This window comes from Salmo trutta, chromosome 12, assembly GCF_901001165.1.
Source record: "Salmo trutta chromosome 12, fSalTru1.1, whole genome shotgun sequence".
NCBI lineage: Eukaryota > Metazoa > Chordata > Actinopteri > Salmoniformes > Salmonidae > Salmo > Salmo trutta.
The window spans coordinates 43,117,774-43,137,226 of record NC_042968.1 but is presented as its reverse complement, the minus strand read 5'-3'; the positions used below and the strand labels follow the sequence as shown (position 1 = coordinate 43,137,226).

At 46.8% G+C, this 19,453-nt stretch overlaps 1 protein-coding gene across 1 annotated transcript in view; it reads left to right on the top strand.

Moving 5' to 3' along the window:
* Positions 1-6,997: 6,997 nt before the first annotated feature.
* The window catches only part of LOC115203583 (CD82 antigen), a gene marked incomplete in the record, with an annotated part of 44,414 nt that continues 31,958 nt past the window's right edge, over positions 6,998-19,453 (top strand). The window contains 1 exon segment of the mRNA XM_029768372.1: positions 6,998-7,191.

The window sequence follows — 19,453 nt, the reverse complement described above, 5'->3', positions numbered from 1 at the left end:
TGTTTTTCTTTGATTGGTCTCGTTATGCCCAAGAGATGCTCTAACTTCTCATCACTAACAGTTCTTATCTCCAAGCTATTCCTATTGTCTGTTATTCCTGTTTTGTTTAACGTAATCTATTTCTTTCTGAACACGCTAAGTCGTTGTGCCCTGCTGTGAGCAGCCCTGTTGTGCAGTAGTTCGCCTCCAGAGGGTGATGTTGATATGTTTAGAAAGAGTTACTGTCTGGATTGGTCTCGCTCTCTCACCTCTCCTTCTCTGTGTAATGGTCAACACACTGTCTCACCTCGCCTTCTCTGTGTAATGGTCAACACACTGTCTCACCTCTCCTTCTCTGTGTAATGGTCAACACACTGTCTCACCTCTCCTTCTCTGTGTAATGGTCAACACACTGTCTCGGTCCAGGGGTAATAAAGCAATGATCCCTCCAGCAGTAGTCCAGGGGTAATAAAGCAATGACTCCCTACAGCAGTAGTCCAGGGGTAATAAAGCAATGATCCCTCCAGCAGTAGTCCAGGGGTAATAAAGCAATGACTCCCTCCAGCAGTAGTCCAGGGGTAATAAAGCAATGATCCCTTCATCAGTAGTCCAGGGGTAATAAAGCAATGATCCCTCCATCAGTAGTCCAGGGGTAATAAAGCAATGATCCCTACAGCAGTAGTCCAGGGGTAATAAAGCAATGATCCCTACAGCAGCAGTCCAGGGGTAATAAAGCAATGACTCCCTCCATCAGTAGTCCAGGGGTAATAAAGCAATGATCCCTTAATCAGTAGTCCAGGGGTAATAAAGCAATGATCCCTTCATCAGTAGTCCAGGGGTAATAAAGCAATGACTCCCTACAGCAGTAGTCCAGGGGTAATAAAGCAATGATCCCTACAGCAGTAGTCCAGGGGTAATAAAGCAATGACTCCCTCCAGCAGTAGTCCAGGGGTAATAAAGCAATGACTCCCTACAGCAACAGTCCAGGGGTAATAAAGCAATGATCCCTCCAGCAGTAGTCCAGGGGTAATAAAGCAATGACTCCCTACAGCAGTAGTCCAGGGGTAATAAAGCAATGATCCCTCCAGCAGTAGTCCAGGGGTAATAAAGCAATGACTCCCTACAGCAACAGTCCAGGGGTAATAAAGCAATGATCCCTCCAGCAGTAGTCCAGGGGTAATAAAGCAATGACTCCCTACAGCAGTAGTCCAGGGGTAATAAAGCAATGACTCCCTACATTAGTAGTCCAGGGGTAATAAAGCAATGACTCCCTACAGCAGCAGTCCAGGGGTAATAAAGCAATGACTCCCTACAGCAGCAGTCCAGGGGTAATAAAGCAATGATCCCTACAGCAGTAGTCCAGGGGTAATAAAGCAATGATCCCTACACCAGTAGTCCAGGGGTAATAAAGCAATGACTCCCTACAGCAGCAGTCCATATGGGAGGCATCTAGACTCATTAACACCTCAAGGGTGTGTGTGTGTGTGTGTGTTCATCTGTATGTTTTATTATCTGTGTTTCCGGTACAGGGAAGGCCTCTTTGCTCACAAAGTAAAGTGTCCTGATGGAACTAAATGTGTGTGTGTGTGTGTGTGTGTGTGTGTGTGTGTGTGTGTGTGTGTGTGTGTGTGTGTGTGTGTGTGTGTGTGTGTGTGTGTGTGTGCACGCGCACTGTTGGAATTACAGTCACTAATGGGATCATGGGAGGTCAGAGGAAAAGGTTATCTTGTCTCCATCAAGGTTCTTCAAATGACATCACACACATTCTGCCCCAGTTCAGAGGTCATTGTTTCACACGTTCTGCCCCAGTTCAGAGGTCATTGTTTCACACATTCTGCCCCAGTTCAGAGGTCATTGATTCACACATTCTGCCCCAGTTCAGAGGTCATTGTTTCACACATTCTGCCCCAGTTCAGAGGTCATTGTTTCACACGTTCTGCCCCAGTTCAGAGGTCATTGATTCACACATTCTGCCCCAGTTCAGAGGTCATTGTTTCACACATTCTGCCCCAGTTCAGAGGTCATTGATTCACACATTCTGCCCCAGTTCAGAGGTCATTGATTCACACATTCTGCCCCAGTTCAGAGGTCATTGTTACACACATTCTGCCCCAGTTCAGAGGTCATTGATTTTTTTATATTGGGACTGAACTGAACTACTAGGCTTTCTTCCCCAGCATCACAATAATAGACAGAGTGGTACTTCATATTTCACACATCTGCCCCAGTTCAGAGGTCATTGTGTGTCACAGTGTTCTTATATTAGGAACCTTTAAAAAAAACAAAAAAACTTTTTCTCCCCAATTATGATCTTGTCTTGTTGTAACTCCTCAACGGGCTCGGGAGGCGAAGGTCAAGTCATACGTCCTCCGAAGCATCACCCGGCAAATCACCTTCTTAACACCCACCCGCTTAACCCGGAAACCAGCCGCACCAATGTGTCGGAGGAAACACTGTTCAACTGACGACCCAAGTCAGCCTGCTGGTGCCCGGCCCGCCACTAGGAGTTGCTAGAGGGCGATAGGCCAAGTAAAGCTCCCCCCCCGGCCAAACCCTTCCCTTATCCCAGACGACGCTGGGCCAATTGTGTGCCGCCCTATGGGACACCCGATCACGGTTGGTTGTGATACAGCCCGGGATCGAACTTGGGTCTGTAGTGACGCCTCTAGCGCAGTGCCTTAGACCGATGCGCCACTCGGGAGGCCCCGGAACGATGTTTTTTTTATTCCCGGCATCACAACACTAGACTGTGTGATAGTATGCTAGTGTTTCTGTTCATTAAGTCTCAACATAAGTTCCCTAGTGGAAGAGCAGGCAGAGAAAGGCTGCGTCCTGATTCTCTACCCTTCACCCAAAGTATTCACTTGCACATTTTCTCGCATGGATTTAACAATGGCGGAAACTCCCTCCAGCCAATTCTTCCACCAATGCAATACTTTTAAATCAATGGCAGGAAGTGTGCAAGTGGAGAATCCGGAGTAGTGAGATTGAATACATCAGTATGATGTCATACTCTGCCAGTATGATGTCATCGAAGGTCACTGTCACTAGGAGGAGTAAGACATGGAATTCTAGAATGTTAGTAGAACTCTGTTTCTATGAGTAAGACATGGAATTCTCGAATGTTAGCAGAACTCTGTTTCTATGCGGGCATAGAAGTCATTATGGGGGAAGAATGACTGAGCCTGTGTCCCAAATGGCAACCTATTCCCTATTTAGTGCACGAGTGTTGACCAGGGCCCATAGTGCTCTGGTCAAAAGTAGTGAACTATACACTATAGGGAATAGGGTGCAATCTGGGACACTACCTAGAAGTAGTCTCTCATACCAGGCGTCTAAGTTCTCTTCTCCTATCCTAGAAGTAGTCTCTCATACCAGGCTTCTAAGTTCTCCTATCCTAGAAGTAGTCTCTCATACCAGGCTTCTAAGCTCTCTTCTCCTATCCTAGAAGTAGTCTCTCATACCAGGCTTCTAAGTTCTCTTCTCCTATCCTAGAAGTAGTCTCTCATACCAGGCTTCTAAGTTCTCTTCTCCTATCCTAGAAGTAGTCTCTCATACCAGGCTTCTAAGTTCTCTTCTCCTATCCTAGAAGTAGTCTCTCATACCAGGCTTCTAAGCTCTCTTCTCCTATCCTAGAAGTAGTCTCTCATACCAGGCTTCTAAGTTCTCTTCTCCTATCCTAGAAGTAGTCTCTCATACCAGGCTTCTAAGCTCTCCTATCCTCTCCTAGAAGTAGTCTCTCATACCAGGCTTCTAAGTTCTCTTCTCCTATCCTAGAAGTAGTCTCTCATACCAGGCTTCTAAGTTCTCTTCTCCTATCCTAGAAGTAGTCTCTCATACCAGGCTTCTAAGTTCTCCTATCCTAGAAGTAGTCTCTCATACCAGGCTTCTAAGTTCTCTTCTCCTATCCTAGAAGTAGTCTCTCATTCCAGGCTTCTAAGTTCTCCTATCCTAGAAGTAGTCTCTCATACCAGGCTTCTAAGTTCTCTTCTCCTATCCTAGAAGTAGTCTCTCATACCAGGCTTCTAAGTTCTCTTCTCCTATCCTAGAAGTAGTCTCTCATACCAGGCTTCTAAGTTCTCCTCTCCTAGAAGTAGTCTCTCATACCAGGCTCCTAAGCTCTCCTCTCCCTCCCACTCCTCTCCTCTCCAAGTGTTGTCTTCAGACACACGGCTCACGGGTAAACAAGACTACTTTAGAAGTACATGAATTTACAGAAACCTGGGGACAGCAGAGCTCGTATCCACAAAGCGTCTCTGAGTAAAGAGTGCTGATCTAAGATCAGTTTTGCCTTTTAGATTATAATGAATACCATGTATATGAACAGATCCTGGATCAACACTCCTACTCTGAGATTCTTTGTGGATACGGAGCCCTGAGCTCTGGTCTGACGTTGTCTTAGGTCAGTGGCACTAGGAGAAGAGGAGCGAGAGGAGGGAGAGGAGGGAGAGGAGGGAGAGGAGGGAGAGGAGCGAGAGGAGGGAGAGGAGGGAGAGGAGCGAGAAGAGGGAGAAGAGGTCACTGAAGATGAGGGACTCTTTACAAATACCCTCGTGGCTCCTAGGCTCTCTGACAGGGTGGTGAGACACACAGCTGATGAACAACTCTAAACAACTTTAGAAGAACCTGAGGCCTGTTCAGTAGTGTGTATTGACTGACTGACAGACAGACAGAGAGACAGACAGACAGACAGGGGCCTATGTGACAGACACAGTTCTCCATTGTAGGGACCAGAGAGCCCTGTCCTGGACCATTTCATACAATTCTACATTACCGTGTTAGAACACAGCATCCCATTGAATCACAAGTAAAGCGCCATACTGTATGTACCATCTGTGTACATTGGAGGTGAATGGATGATTGTATTGTATTGTGTTATTTAATGCCCTGCCTGATCTTGGTCTGAGCCTGACATCACTACTCTGCTGCCGCCCCCTCCTTGGCAGATCAATCAATAGTGGAGGGTGTTGGCTCGCCGCCTGGCCTGGCCCTGGTCTGAGCCTGACCTCACTACTCTACCCAGGCAGGTCAATCAATAGTGGATGGTGTTAGCTAGCCGCCTGGCCTGGTGCATGGTAGCATGCAAGGCTGAGTACAGTGGCCTCTCATGTGTAGCTTCTCTCTGTTGTTAAGTGCTGCTATGTGTCACTGCCTAACGCACGGTGCAGGGCCGGCCAGCCCATACAATTACAATGATCATGATGGTGATCAATAGAATCATTATATTTCTATGGGGATGCCCCCCTCCTGGCTTCCAACATAATACCTCTCTGACCAACAGAATGATATCTTTTAATAGGATGTCTGTGTCTGCGTTCATAACCAAGTGGGAAAGTGGTAATTACCAGTTGTGAAGTTATAAATATCAGTTAGATTGGATGCATCCACGTGCTTTGAACTCGTTGAGAAATGCTGATTGGCTAATGGCAAACAAACTGCGTCAACCATAAACTAACAGTACAGATGTCATGCTTGTAAACCAATTATAATGTTCAAAAACCATATGAATAGATTGCTTTTTATAAATAACGTTGTGTTGTTACATTTAACTGCCAAAAATGCTGTTATCCAGGTCATTTCCTTAGTATGTGACATCAGAGGTCAGTATGTGGGAGAAGTCAGAGATGATAGGTGAGTTTCCCCACTAGTAATACCAGTTAGCACATTAACCCTAGCCTGGGTACCCGTCTGTTTAACGTTCATTACACTCCTTAGAGAACCATTAGCACATTAACCCTAGCCTGGGTACCCGTCTGTTTAACGTTCATTACACTCCTTAGAGAACCATTAGCACATTAACCCTAGCCTGGGTACCCGTCTGTTTAACGTTCATTACACTCCTTAGAGAACCATTAGCACATTAACCCTAGCCTGGGTACCCGTCTGTTTAACGTTCATTACACTCCTTAGACAACCATTAGCACATTAACCCTAGCCTGGGTACCCGTCTGTTTAACGTTCATTACACTCCTTAGAGAACCATTAGCAAATCAAATGTTATTTGTCACCTGTGCCCAATACAACAGACCTACAGTGAAATGCTGACTTACAAGCCCTTAACCAACAATGCAGTTTAATAAAAATAAGTGTTAGGTAAAACACAAGTAAAATAACTAAAGAGCAGCAGAGACTATATACAGGGGGCACCGGTTAGTTGAGTTAATATGTACATGTTGAGAGTTATTAAGATGCATAGATGATAAACAGAGAGTAGCAGCAGTCTAGGTAGCACATTAACCTGTCTGTTTTGCTGTCAATACCCTCCTTGTCATGCAATGTTACCACAAACAGACTGGGTATTGGAGAGAGTTAGATTTTTTATTTTACCTTTATTTAACTAGGCAAGTCAGTTAAGAACAAATTCTTATTTTCAATGACAGCCTAGGAACAGTGGGTTAACTGTCTTGTTCAGGGGGCAGAACGACAGATTTTTACTTTGTCAGCTCGGGGGATTCGATCTTGCAACCTTTCGGTTACTAGTCCAACGCTCTAACCACTAGACTACCTGCTGATCATGGGGGTACTGCCTTTATCTGTCCAATGAGATGATCTGAATAGACTCTGCGCCACAGGGTATCTTAGCTATTAGTAGCTGCAGCTTTGGGACCACAGCTGAATGGTTTCATGACAGAATAGCCCCAACCGACAGCATCAACCTACTTTCAACCTGCAATAAAACCCATCTATCAAGTCAAACGTCTCTTCACTACAATATCCGCGTTGACTTATGCCTCAATGTAAGTCAACGTGCAATGTTATACGAAATAAATACAATTTCAGTCTGTAGGCCTACCAAATCAATGCATTTGGTGTTTGTTCTATACAGACATGATAATTACACTCGAGCGTTACGGGGATTTAGGGGTTAAAGAAGGGCATTGCGCGCAAGCTCGCTAAAATGGTGGGAGACTGCAGAGGATTCCCTAGCTCTGTTCCTAGCTCTGTACCGAGCCGTTACATGCTTGTTGCTGACGCGGAGCCTTTCTAAAAGTTAACAGCTGGTTACGTAACGCCCGGGACTAGAGCTGGGATCGCCACGCTTCTCCGTCCCGTCCGCGCTCCGCACCGCGTCGTGTTGTTCACTCTTGGTTTGGCTTTGTTATTACCAGTCCAAAGTCCAACAGACAGACAGCTCACACACAACAGGACAAGGAGACAGACCGCTCCGTTGCACCAACTTTTTCTCCCCCCCTACAAACTTTACGCCAAACCGTAAGTAATTATACCAGGCAAACTTTGCGCATTGGTATTGCACAAAATGAATTGTAGTTCTTTGCAAATGGTTAACCTACGTTTTTCCTTGGATATAAGTGCAATTGTTTTTGGGGGTGACACGCTTGACATTTTGATAAGCCAATTGGTAGAGAAAAAAAGTGGAGATGGAGGTGTATGTAGAATTATGAATTTAAACAGAATTCTGGGGATATAAACTTTGGAATGGTAAAAGCAATGGTCCTGTGTTCAGTTACTGGTGATGTGGCGTGCGTGTGTGGAGCTGTTGGTTTAACACCAGGGCTCAAGCCCTAACGTCTGTAATTGAGACCAGTCGTATCCCAGGCATTGAAACGTTCTAACCATAACGTTACCATCGTCTGTTCTCCTGATGATGTGGATACAATTTGTAGCGAAGTTATATGTTGAATCATCATTGTTGATGTATCATGATATTAATATACACACTTTGTTTACATTTACATTTACTTTGGAATGTTGTTCAACATTGCAACGTTTCTTGTAGCGTTCTATATGCATATATGAGAGGTGTTTTTAAAAATGGTGAAATTGAATATGGAAGTCTGAAACATGCCTTTCCAGTCTCTGACAGACTAAGGGTTTATCCTATTGTTATGAAAAAACAAAGCATTTGTTCTTGGTTTTTCTTCTTCCATTAGCGGGTCTGGAATGGTCTACCACGTTGGTATAAGTTACCTTGTTTCCTGTTGTATTTGATATTGTGTGTGTGAACGTTGAAAGTAAAACGGAGGGTTGAACAGTGTGATATCGTTCCATCCACTGACCTCCACACATTCTGTTGTGTAGATTATACTTCCAACACATTGGACATACTGACAGTACATTACAAGCCGCATTCACCAGCCATTATATATTATCTCAAGGCTGATCTCGCATCTGTTTTGTCTTCTAGTTGTAATGGATAATATTACATGGACAGAGGGGGACCTGATCCTAGATCAGAACTCCTGTTTTGAACACGGGCCCAGAAGAGAGGTTGTTTAGTAACTTGTTCTACCAGACCAGTGATGGATAAAGCAGAGGCTGTGTTCAAAACCGTCTCCCTGCTGGAGAGAGTTTAACTGTGTCCCAAATGGCACCTTATTCCCTCCATACTACACTACTGTTGACCAGACCCTGTAGGGTGCTATATACAGGATAGTCTGCCATTTGGGCGCAAATTAGTAGCAGGTCAGGGGAAGCAGGGGAGACCTTCAGGGCAGCATCAGACTAGTGTGTGTGTTTACAGTACGGTAACTGTTCTAACACACACACACACAGATACAGACACACTGCAAACTCAACCTACATACTGGTAGCACTGTATGTAACTACCAACATAACAGACTATCAGTCTATATCAGCCTTGTTTCATATCTCCTCCTCACTGTGTATTTAAATGCAGTTATACAGGACAATGTCGACATGGGTCATTTTAAATGCGATGTTGTTTAAACTCAATAGTGTATGTTTGTTTTATTACAGTTGATGTATGTAGCTCTGTGACAGAGCTAGCTGTATGTGACTGGTGGGCAGGGCTAGCTGTATGTGACTGGTGGGCAGCGCTAGCTGTATGTGACTGGTGGGCAGCGCTAGCTGTATGTGACTGGTGGGCAGCGCTAGCTGTATGTGACTGGTGGGCAGCGCTAGCTGTATGTGACTGGTGGGCAGCGCTAGCTGTATGTGACTGGTGGGCAGCGCTAGCTGTATGTGACTGGTGGGCAGGGCTAGCTGTATGTGACTGGTGGGCAGGGCTAGCTGTATGTGACTGGTGGGCAGCGCTAGCTGTATGTGACTGGTGGGCAGCGCTAGCTGTATGTGACTGGTGGGCAGCGCTAGCTGTATGTGACTGGTGGGCAGCGCTAGCTGTATGTGACTGGTGGGCAGCGCTAGCTGTATGTGACTGGTGGGCAGCGCTAGCTGTATGTGACTGGTGGGCAGGGCTAGCTGTATGTGACTGGTGGGCAGGGCTAGCTGTATGTGACTGGTGGGCAGGGCTAGCTGTATGTGACTGGTGGGCAGGGCTAGCTGTATGTGACTGGTGGGCAGCGCTAGCTGTATGTGACTGGTGGGCAGCGCTAGCTGTATGTGACTGGTGGGCAGGGCTAGCTGTATGTGACTGGTGGGCAGGGCTAGCTGTATGTGACTGGTGGGCAGGGCTAGCTGTATGTGACTGGTGGGCAGGGCTAGCTGTATGTGACTGGTGGGCAGGGCTAGCTGTATGTGACTGGTGGGCAGCGCTAGCTGTATGTGACTGGTGGGCAGGGCTAGCTGTATGTGACTGGTGGGCAGGGCTAGCTGTATGTGACTGGTGGGCAGGGCTAGCTGTATGTGACTGGTGGGCAGGGCTAGCTGTATGTGACTGGTGGGCAGGGCTAGCAGTATGTGACTGTTGGGCACCCTAATGGTATCACGCCAGCGTGTGGGTGGTGAGTGCACCGATGACATCAGTTGGCCAGTCTCTCATTGTGGGTGTGCCTTGCCCCTCTAGCCCTCCTGCCAGTGTGGACGTGCCTCTCTCATCGATGACTGGCTGAGAGACTTTCTTTCACTTTTACTTTAGAGTTGTTGATCTGATCACATCGCTGGACTTTGTTGTTTTTTTCCCCTGTGTTTTAGAGCTAGAAGGAAAGATGTGGCCAACAGTTGTTACTGGCCCAAACCTTAAGATCTGCTCGCATACCCAGAATAAATATAAATTAATGTGTTTTTTTTTAGTTACTTATCAAGTTTAGTTGATTGTGAATTGTGTGTTGAATGGGATCATTGTACTACGAGTGGGTAATTCCACAGTGACGAAATTACAGTTTGACTCAGTTAAAAAAAAATTCACTTTAAAATATATGCCAAACACAAACTTTATTTGAAAGTTTAACAAACCATACAAGTCTATGCACCAGGACTACGTTGAACAAGTTCTACTGGTAAATGTAGCAAAACTAACTTATTGGAAGAACTGTGCAGATGTAGAGTTTGGTAACATAATTACTGTAAAATCTCCCTCTGGGTTTTATGGCCACGTTTCCCAAACACCCTGTTAAATATCTGCTCTGAATTAAGATTCAAACGTTTTCCCAAACACCCTGTTAAATATCTGCTCTGAATTAAGATTCAAAGATGTCTGCAGATAGAACTGGCTGTCAGCTATGACATGGCACCTTGAGTTTGAAAATCTCTTTTTTTTTCTTCTTTTAAATTTTTTTTTTTAATGTTTTGCGTAGACTCACACAGTCAATCATTTCAAACAGTTTCTTATGAACATGATTGCAGTTTGCCTGCATTCCATGTGTGTGTGTCACACCGACGCTGTAGGTAATGTGTCAGACTGGGACATTGTTCATAGAAACTGTAGTATCTGCTGAGGGAGATGTTGTTCATGTAGCCTTGGTGCCAGTCTGGGACCCAGGTTACTGCTTTTCTAGGCTTGTTGGTGGTAGACTACATGAACTGTTGATAAATCAAGCCCACCAATCACCGGCTGCTCTACCAGTGGGGACGGCCCACCGGCTGCTCTACCAGTGGGGACGGCCCACCGGCTGCTCTACCAGTGGGGACGGCCCACCGGCTGCTCTACCAGTGGGGACGGCCCACCGGCTGCTCTACCAGTGGGGACGGCCCACCGGCTGCTCTACCTGTCGGGACGGCCCATCGGCTGCTCTACCAGTGGGGACGGCCCACCAGCCACCGGCTGCTCTACCTGTTGGAGGATGTCTGTAGTGGTTTGACCCAACAGGTTGTTTCTTCAAAAGGACATCATTGAATCAGATTAACTCTTCAAATTCAACCGATGAGCCCTCAACCCAAACGTTGAACCGAAAACTCTAAATAGTCCCTGATCGTTGCAGCCACAGTAGAGAACATTGCACCCCTGTAACTACTAGACTCTATAGTCTGAACCATGTGTTCCTCCTCTGTTTACATGCTCCTGGTAGTTGGGGAGTGACTATGTGAGAGGGGGGGGGGGGGGGGGGGGGGGTTGGGGTTTAGAGGGGGCCAAGCGTGAGACTTCTTTCTCAGCAGGAGCTTCCCTCATTCAGACAAACACCCTTCCCCATCCTCCTAACCCCCCCCCCCCCTTTTCCCCCGGTCGGTTGTCATGGGAACGTCACAGAAGGAGTCTTAATGAAGTTGTCTGGGAGGTTCAAACTGGTTCTGTTACCATCAGTGGAACAGTATTTGGTTGAATAGATTACTGAGTCCAGGGGTACAACCTAAACGGCACAGTATTCCCTTTATAGTACACTACTTTTAACCAGAGCCCTCCCAGCCCAGTTACCTCAACCCCCTTGTTTCTCTGGCCCTCCCAGCCCAGTTACCTCAACCCCCTTGTTTCTCTGGTCCTCCCAGCCCAGATACCTCAACCCCCTTGTTTCTCTGGCCCTCCCAGCCCAGATACCTCAACCCCCTTGTTTCTCTGGCCCTCCCAGCCCAGTTACCTCAACCCCCTTGTTTCTCTGGTCCTCCCAGCCCAGATACCTCAACCCCCTTGTTTCTCTGGCCCTCCCAGCCCAGTTACCTCAACCCCCTTGTTTCTCTGGCCCTCCCAGCCCAGATACCTCAACCCCCTTGTTTCTCTGGCCCTCCCAGCCCAGTTACCTCAACCCCCTTGTTTCTCTGGTCCTCCCAGCCCAGTTACCTCAACCCCCTTGTTTCTCTGGTCCTCCCAGCCCTCCCAGCCCAGATACCTCAACCCCCTTGTTTCTCTGGCCCTCCCAGCCCAGTTACCTCAACCCCCTTGTTTCTCTGGTCCTCCCAGCCCAGTTACCTCAACCCCCTTGTTTCTCTGGTCCTCCCAGCCCAGTTACCTCAACCCCCTTGTTTCTCTGGTCCTCCCAGCCCAGTTACCTCAACCCCCTTGTTTCTCTGGCCCTCCCAGCCCAGATACCTCAACCCCCTTGTTTCTCTGGCCCTCCCAGCCCAGATACCTCAACCCCCTTGTTTCTCTGGTCCTCCCAGCCCAGATACCTCAACCCCCTTGTTTCTCTGGTCCTCCCAGCCCAGATACCCCAACCCTCTTGTTTCTCTGGCCCTCCCAGCCCAGATACCTCAACCCCCTTGTTTCTCTGGCCCTCCCAGCCCAGATACCTCAACCCCCTTGTTTCTCTGGCCCTCCCAGCCCAGATACCTCAACCCCCTTGTTTCTCTGGTCCTCCCAGCCCAGATACCTCAACCCCCTTGTTTCTCTGGCCCTCCCAGCCCAGATACCTCAACCCCCTTGTTTCTCTGGCCCTCCCAGCCCAGATACCTCAACCCCCTTGTTTCTCTGGTCCTCCCAGCCCAGATACCTCAACCCCCTTGTTTCTCTGGCCCTCCCAGCCCAGATACCTCAACCCCCTTGTTTCTCTGGCCCTCCCAGCCCAGATACCTCAACCCCCTTGTTTCTCTGGTCCTCCCAGCCCAGATACCTCAACCCCCTTGTTTCTCTGGCCCTCCCAGCCCATTTACCTCAACCCCCTTGTTTCTCTGGTCCTCCCAGCCCAGTTACCTCAACCCCCTTGTTTCTCTGGCCCTCCCAGCCCAGTTACCTCAACCCCCTTGTTTCTCTGGCCCTCCCAGCCCAGTTACCTCAACCCCCTTGTTTCTCTGGCCCTCCCAGCCCAGTTACCTCAACCCCCTTGTTTCTCTGGCCCTCCCAGCCCAGATACCTCAACCCCCTTGTTTCTCTGGCCCTCCCAGCCCAGTTACCTCAACCCCCTTGTTTCTCTGGCCCTCCCAGCCCAGTTACCTCAACCCCCTTGTTTCTCTGGCCCTCCCAGCCCAGTTACCTCAACCCCCTTGTTTCTCTGGCCCTCCCAGCCCAGATACCTCAACCCCCTTGTTTCTCTGGCCCTCCCAGCCCAGATACCTCAACCCCCTTGTTTCTCTGGCCCTCCCAGCCCAGATACCTCAACCCCCTTGTTTCTCTGGCCCTCCCAGCCCAGTTACCTCAACCCCCTTGTTTCTCTGGCCCTCCCAGCCCAGTTACCTCAACCCCCTTGTTTCTCTGGCCCTCCCAGCCCAGATACCTCAACCCCCTTGTTTCTCTGGCCCTCCCAGCCCAGATACCTCAACCCCCTTGTTTCTCTGGCCCTCCCAGCCCAGTTACCTCAACCCCCTTGTTTCTCTGGCCCTCCCAGCCCAGATACCTCAACCCCCTTGTTTCTCTGGTCCTCCCAGCCCAGATACCTCAACCCCCTTGTTTCTCTGGCCCTCCCAGCCCAGATACTTGTTTCTCTGGCCCTCCCAGCCCAGATACCTCAACCCCCTTGTTTCTCTGGCCCTCCCAGCCCATTTACCTCAACCCCCTTGTTTCTCTGGTCCTCCCAGCCCAGTTACCTCAACCCCCTTGTTTCTCTGGCCCTCCCAGCCCAGATACCTCAACCCCCTTGTTTCTCTGGCCCTCCCAGCCCAGATACCCCAACCCCCTTGTTTCTCTGGTCCTCCCATCCCAGTTACCTCAACCCCCTTGTTTCTCTGGTCCTCCCAGCCCAGTTACCTCAACCCCCTTGTTTCTCTGGCCCTCCCAGCCCAGATACCTCAACCCCCTTGTTTCTCTGGTCCTCCCAGCCCAGTTACCTCAACCCCCTTGTTTCTCTGGTCCTCCCAGCCCAGTTACCTCAACCCCCTTGTTTCTCTGGCCCTCCCAGCCCAGATACCTCAACCCCCTTGTTTCTCTGGCCCTCCCAGCCCAGTTACCTCAACCCCCTTGTTTCTCTGGCCCTCCCAGCCCAGTTACCTCAACCCCCTTGTTTCTCTGGCCCTCCCAGCCCAGATACCTCAACCAGGCAGGGATAGTTTTACACCTGTTAAACCCCTTTAAAAACATCCTCAGGTCACTTGGTCATACATAATCATTGTTCTGGTGAGAAAGGGACATCTTTCATATCTGTCTGTTGTTGTAGTGAAGAGGTCTGTGTCCCAACTGATGCCATATTCCCTATATAGTGCACTACTTTTGAACAGAGTCCTATGCACCCTGGTCCAAAGTAGTGAGCTACATAGGGAATAGGGTGTTATCTGGGACACTGTTTGAATGTACGGCTGGAGTGGAGTGGTCCTCTCTCCTCCTCTCCGGGTTGAGTTTCTCCTTTTGTTCAGGGATCAGAGTGGCTGAAAGCTGCCTTTGTTTTGGTGGCCAACTCAAAGCGGGGCTCTGTCTGTCTGTCTGTCCCGTCTGTCTGCCTGTCTTGTCCTGTCTGTCTGTGAGGCTAGAGGATGGTTGCTGGAGGATGTTGGCTCTGGTGTGTGAGAGAGATGTAGAAGGTGGGGGCCGGTGGGTGTAAGGGTTTTGTTAAGGAGTGCAGGTGTTAAGGGACGTGTTGTGTGGGTTTGGAGAAAAGTTTGTGTGTGTTTTGCGTATGTGTGTAGTGTTAACCAGAGACTGGCTAGACCAGCTGAACGCTGATGAAACTTAACCTTGCCTTGCTTGGGGAACAGGCTTGTTCAAGTGGACGACAGCTCCATTAAAACTGTGTGTGTGTGTGATTTGTCCTCTAACAGGGGAAGCCTGTATTCTAGCTTCATTGTCAAACCATTAGGATGATGTGTGATGACAGCCCAGTGCCTGTAGGATGGGAGTGACTAATACGACTGGTGTTAAACACGTCCACACTCAGCCTCTTTGACTGTACACATGAGAACACTTGTAGGGTTGTCACAATCCCAGTATGACCGTACTACCAGACCAGACTTTCTTTGGCAACAAAATAAAACATAAAAGCAGATGAAACACTTTGGTCCTTTTAAAAAACCTACTTTATGTCAAATATTGTGACTCTGGATGACAACATTAGGAGTGTTTTTCCTGAAATTTAGTCCCCTGCATGTTTTGTTTCCTTTGCTTTCTTACTTCCTGGTATCAAGACACTGGAAGAGTGACAACCCTACAGCACTGATTTGTCAAATTTAAAGATATTTGTTTTGCCGACTTATTTGCTACTAATAAACACATTTTATATACGTTTGGCTTTCTTATTGGCTGCTAATAAACACAACATTATATACAGTTGAAGTTGGAAGTTTACATACACTTAGGTTGGAGTCATTAAAACTCGTTTTTCAACCACTCCACACATTTCTTGTTCACAAACTATAGTTTTGGCAAGTCGGTTAGGACATCTACTTTGTGCATGACACAAGTCATTTTTCCAACAATTGTTTACAGACAGATTATTTCACTTATAATTCACTGTATCACAAATCCAGTGGGTCAGAAGTTTACATACACTAAGTTGACTGTGCCTTTAAACAGCTTGGAAAATTCCAGAAAATGATGTCATGGCTTTAGAAGCTTCTGATAGGCTAATTGACATCATTTGAGCCAATTGGAGGTGTACCTGTGGATGTATTTCAAGGCCTACCTTCAAACTCAGTGACTCTTTGCTTGACATCATGGGAAAATCAAAAGAAATCAGCCAAGACCTCAGGAAAAAAAGATTGTAGACCTCCACAAGTCTGGTTCATCCTTGGGAGCAATTTCCAAACGCCTGAAGGTACCACGTTCATCTCTACAAACAATAGTATGCAAGTATAAACACCATGGGACCACGCAGCCGTCATACCGCTCAGGAAGGAGACGCGTTCTGTCTCCTAGAGATGAATGTACTTTGGTGCGAAAAGTGCAAAATCAATCCCAGAACAACAGCGAAGGACCTTGTGAAGATGCTGGAGGAAACGGGTACAAAAGAGACAGGGAATTTCTACTAGGATTAAATGTCAGGAATTGTGAAACTGAGTTTAAATGTATTTGGCTAAGGTGTATGTAAACTTCTGACTTCAACTGTGTGTGTGTGGTGTTGTCTATTTCCATCCATTCCAGAGAGGGTATGTATTTCCCAAAGAAACCATAGACTAAATTGTCTCGCCTCCTGCACGGCTCTAACCAGCTCAGGAGTGTGAGAGGAGTCTGTGTCTGTGTCTAAGTTGTGCACGGGATCGTGTGTCAGAATGAGCGCTAATGTCACCCTGCAGACAGAACAACAAATGTCACAAGTCATCTTATCTTTGTACTTTCACCTTTTTAACACACAAATAGAAGCACATTTCTTTCCTTATCTCTCTGTAGGCACTCTAGATACAGTCTCTCATGGAATGTCCTTATTTCCTCCTAGTTTTAGTTGCTATGTTACCAGGGGAGAGAGAGACTAACATTTTGAAGAAGAGTCCAGTAGTAATGGAAGTGTCTTGACACACACATACTGTAAACAAAAGCAGATTCTTACCCTTTTACACACAGTCTAAATCAGGGATGGGCAACTGGCAGCCCCTTTTTGTAGGCCCGTGGAGGTGGACTCAGTCGGCGTCTCATCTTACTGTTTGACAGTTAGAATAATAGAATACACAAGGTGACATTTAGAAAATTGGTTGTGCATCAGCAGTCAGCCATTTTGGGGGGGGGGGGGGGGGGGGGTAAATGAGTCTAGCAGCCAGCTATCTAAACTTGTAGTCAGCATGGTTGAATTACTGACCGGGGTGGAGCCCATTGATCATCACTTATCATATTAAAAACTGTAAACGTTTGCCTCCAGCCTGTGACAAAATGTGAAGAGTTGTAGGAAAATGAGCTGTAAAACGGCTAGTTATTCTCTCTGTTCCATGGCTAAATGAGCTGTAAAACGGCTAGTTATTCTCTCTGTTCCATGGCTAAATGAGCTGTAAAACGGCTAGTTATTCTCTCTGTTCCATGGCTAAATGAGCTGTAAAACGGCTAGTTATTCTCTCTGTTCCATGGCTAAATGAGCTGTAAAATGGCTAGTTATTCTCTCTGTTCCATGGCTAAATGAGCTGTAAAACGGCTAGTTATTCTCTTTGTTTCATGGCTAAATGTGTAGAATTAGGGCTGTGTGATATGATTTTTAGGCCATATCATATCTCAATGTTTTTGTTTTATTTATTTTTTACTTAATGGGCAATTCACAATATATCTAAATAAGCATTGTTATACAATGAAAGGTCAAATCCACTGCATTTCAAACAGTCAGCAATAATCAAGTAAATTCAGGGCTTGTGAAGTTACACCTAGGCTGAATATAAACCTTCCACAACCACAAGACCCTCTAATTATTTAATCAAAATAGTTTAACTTGCTTTCCCCCTCCCAATAATCACTGATCTGGCTTTCAAGTCTGTCTATGAAAATGTAATTTTTTTTGGTTACAAATTTGACCAAAACCATGAAAAATGCTCATTCACTAATAATGACTGACGGACTTCTTGTAGCAGGCGTTATATAGAATGTTGACGGGACCTGTGCTAAATCTCTCAAGCCCACATGTTAGTAATTAGCCAGCTGATGTTTAGCCAGCTTGGATCTATCTGCTGGCTAACAACGTTATGAACACACCTTTCTGTCTGTCTCCAGCTGTTTCAAAAGCATGTTAGCTTATGTTGAAATCAAGTGACTTACCTTATTTCTCAAAATGAGAATGAGTTGCCAATTCCTTATATAATTGTGTTTTTATGATTTTATATATATATACAGACAGACAGACAAGACCGCTAGCATAACAGTCTTTGACTAAAATGCAGCTAGAGGTACATGGTACCCTAATTCCACGAGCGACAAACTGAACATTCATTTTCCAGAATCAATGTTCATTGATACTCCTGTTTTAGTAGTGTCTGTTCTGGGCGCAATTTGAGTAGTTGAGACATAAATAATAAGGGTGTTTTTAGAAAGGATCACTTCTCTTCCATTACAGTAAAATGTCTCAATGTGTTGTAGTGTCAATATGACTGATTCTGTTGGACCAAACCTCAAATGCAAATAAGGAGTTGAAACTGCTTGTCAGACAGGAAGATGAGATCTCTCAACTCTATTGGTTGGAGAGGAGGGGCTTGGTGTGGGGGGGAGGGGCTTGGTGTGGGGGGGAGGGGCTTGGTGGGGGGGGGGAGGGGCTTGGTGTGGGAGAGGAGGGGCTTGGTGTGTGTGTGTGTGTGTGTGTGTGTGTGTGTGTGTGTGTGTGTGTGTGTAAACCATAGAGGAAGGATCGAAGCAAGAGGTTTTACTCCAAAATCTGTCCACAGTCAGCCCAATGCGTTTCTATGGGCTTGTTTTGGACCTAAGTTTGTCGCCTGCCTTTCCACCTTTTGGACAATGATTCCCATTGTTAGGGCTGAGACATGAGCATCTCGGCATTTATATCCAGATCTCTGGTGTAAATGGGAACATGCATAGAGGAGCCAAGGAGACGAGACCAAAAAGACAACATGAGAACAAGCGGACCTAAACGCTCAGAAACATGAAAAACACTAAACTAGATTCTTGCGATACAGGCATTTGGAAGATCGTGCAAAAAAAAAATGGATGTGGGTTTGCAGACCCACGAGCCACTGCAGCCTCTCATGAGTTTTTGTTTTTCTTGTGGCCCCCATCCACATCAATGTTGCCCGTCCCCATCAGTGTCCCCATCCCCATCAGTGTCCCCATCAGTGTCCCCATCCCCATCAGTGTCCCCATCAGTGTCCCCATCCCTGGTCTAGAAACATTGTAGATCTAGTCTAGAATGTTCTTACTTTTCATTTAGTTTATTTTAGGGCCATACAGCCTGTTGTATGTATCTGGCTGCTATGAAAGTCAACATGTATTTGCGTGTGATCAGAGGGTGTATTCATTGCATCGATTCTGTTTTAAGTGTTTTACTTCAACTGAAGCAAACATAACAAAACTGGGATAAACATACCTGAATTAGTCCAATAAAAACTCTCGTTTCGCAACTGTTGGACTACTGGTTACACCCTAGATCAGCTAGATGCAGGCAAGAGTCTGCAAAGCGCTATTGAATGTGTCACTGTCTGTCACCTTGATTACTCAAAATTCTCTTGACCTGTGTGCACCTACATTGTAAACCTTCATTCATAGGCTAGGTTGTAGCAACCTCATGATGGGTACAGGGAAAATATGTATCATGTAGGAGCCTAAACCTATCAATGTTACATTGAACTGGGTGACTGGAGTACGAGATGACAGTCATCCAATATGCTGTCATAGAAATACGGCCATGTTCATAAAAAATATAAATATCCTCCCTCATCTTAAACGGCACCAGCCGCCTCTGATGCAAACAAACTAGACAGAAAGTGGAAGCAAAGTGACCTGCAAGTTCTCACTCTGACTTCAAACTCTGTCTTTCTCTCTCTCTCCCCACCTCTCTCCCCTTCTTGTGGTCTCTCTTTCTCTCTCTCTTCCCACCTCTCTCCCCGTCTCGCAGTCTCTCTCTCTCTCTCTCTCTCTCCCCTTCTCGCAGTCTCTCTCTCCCCTTCT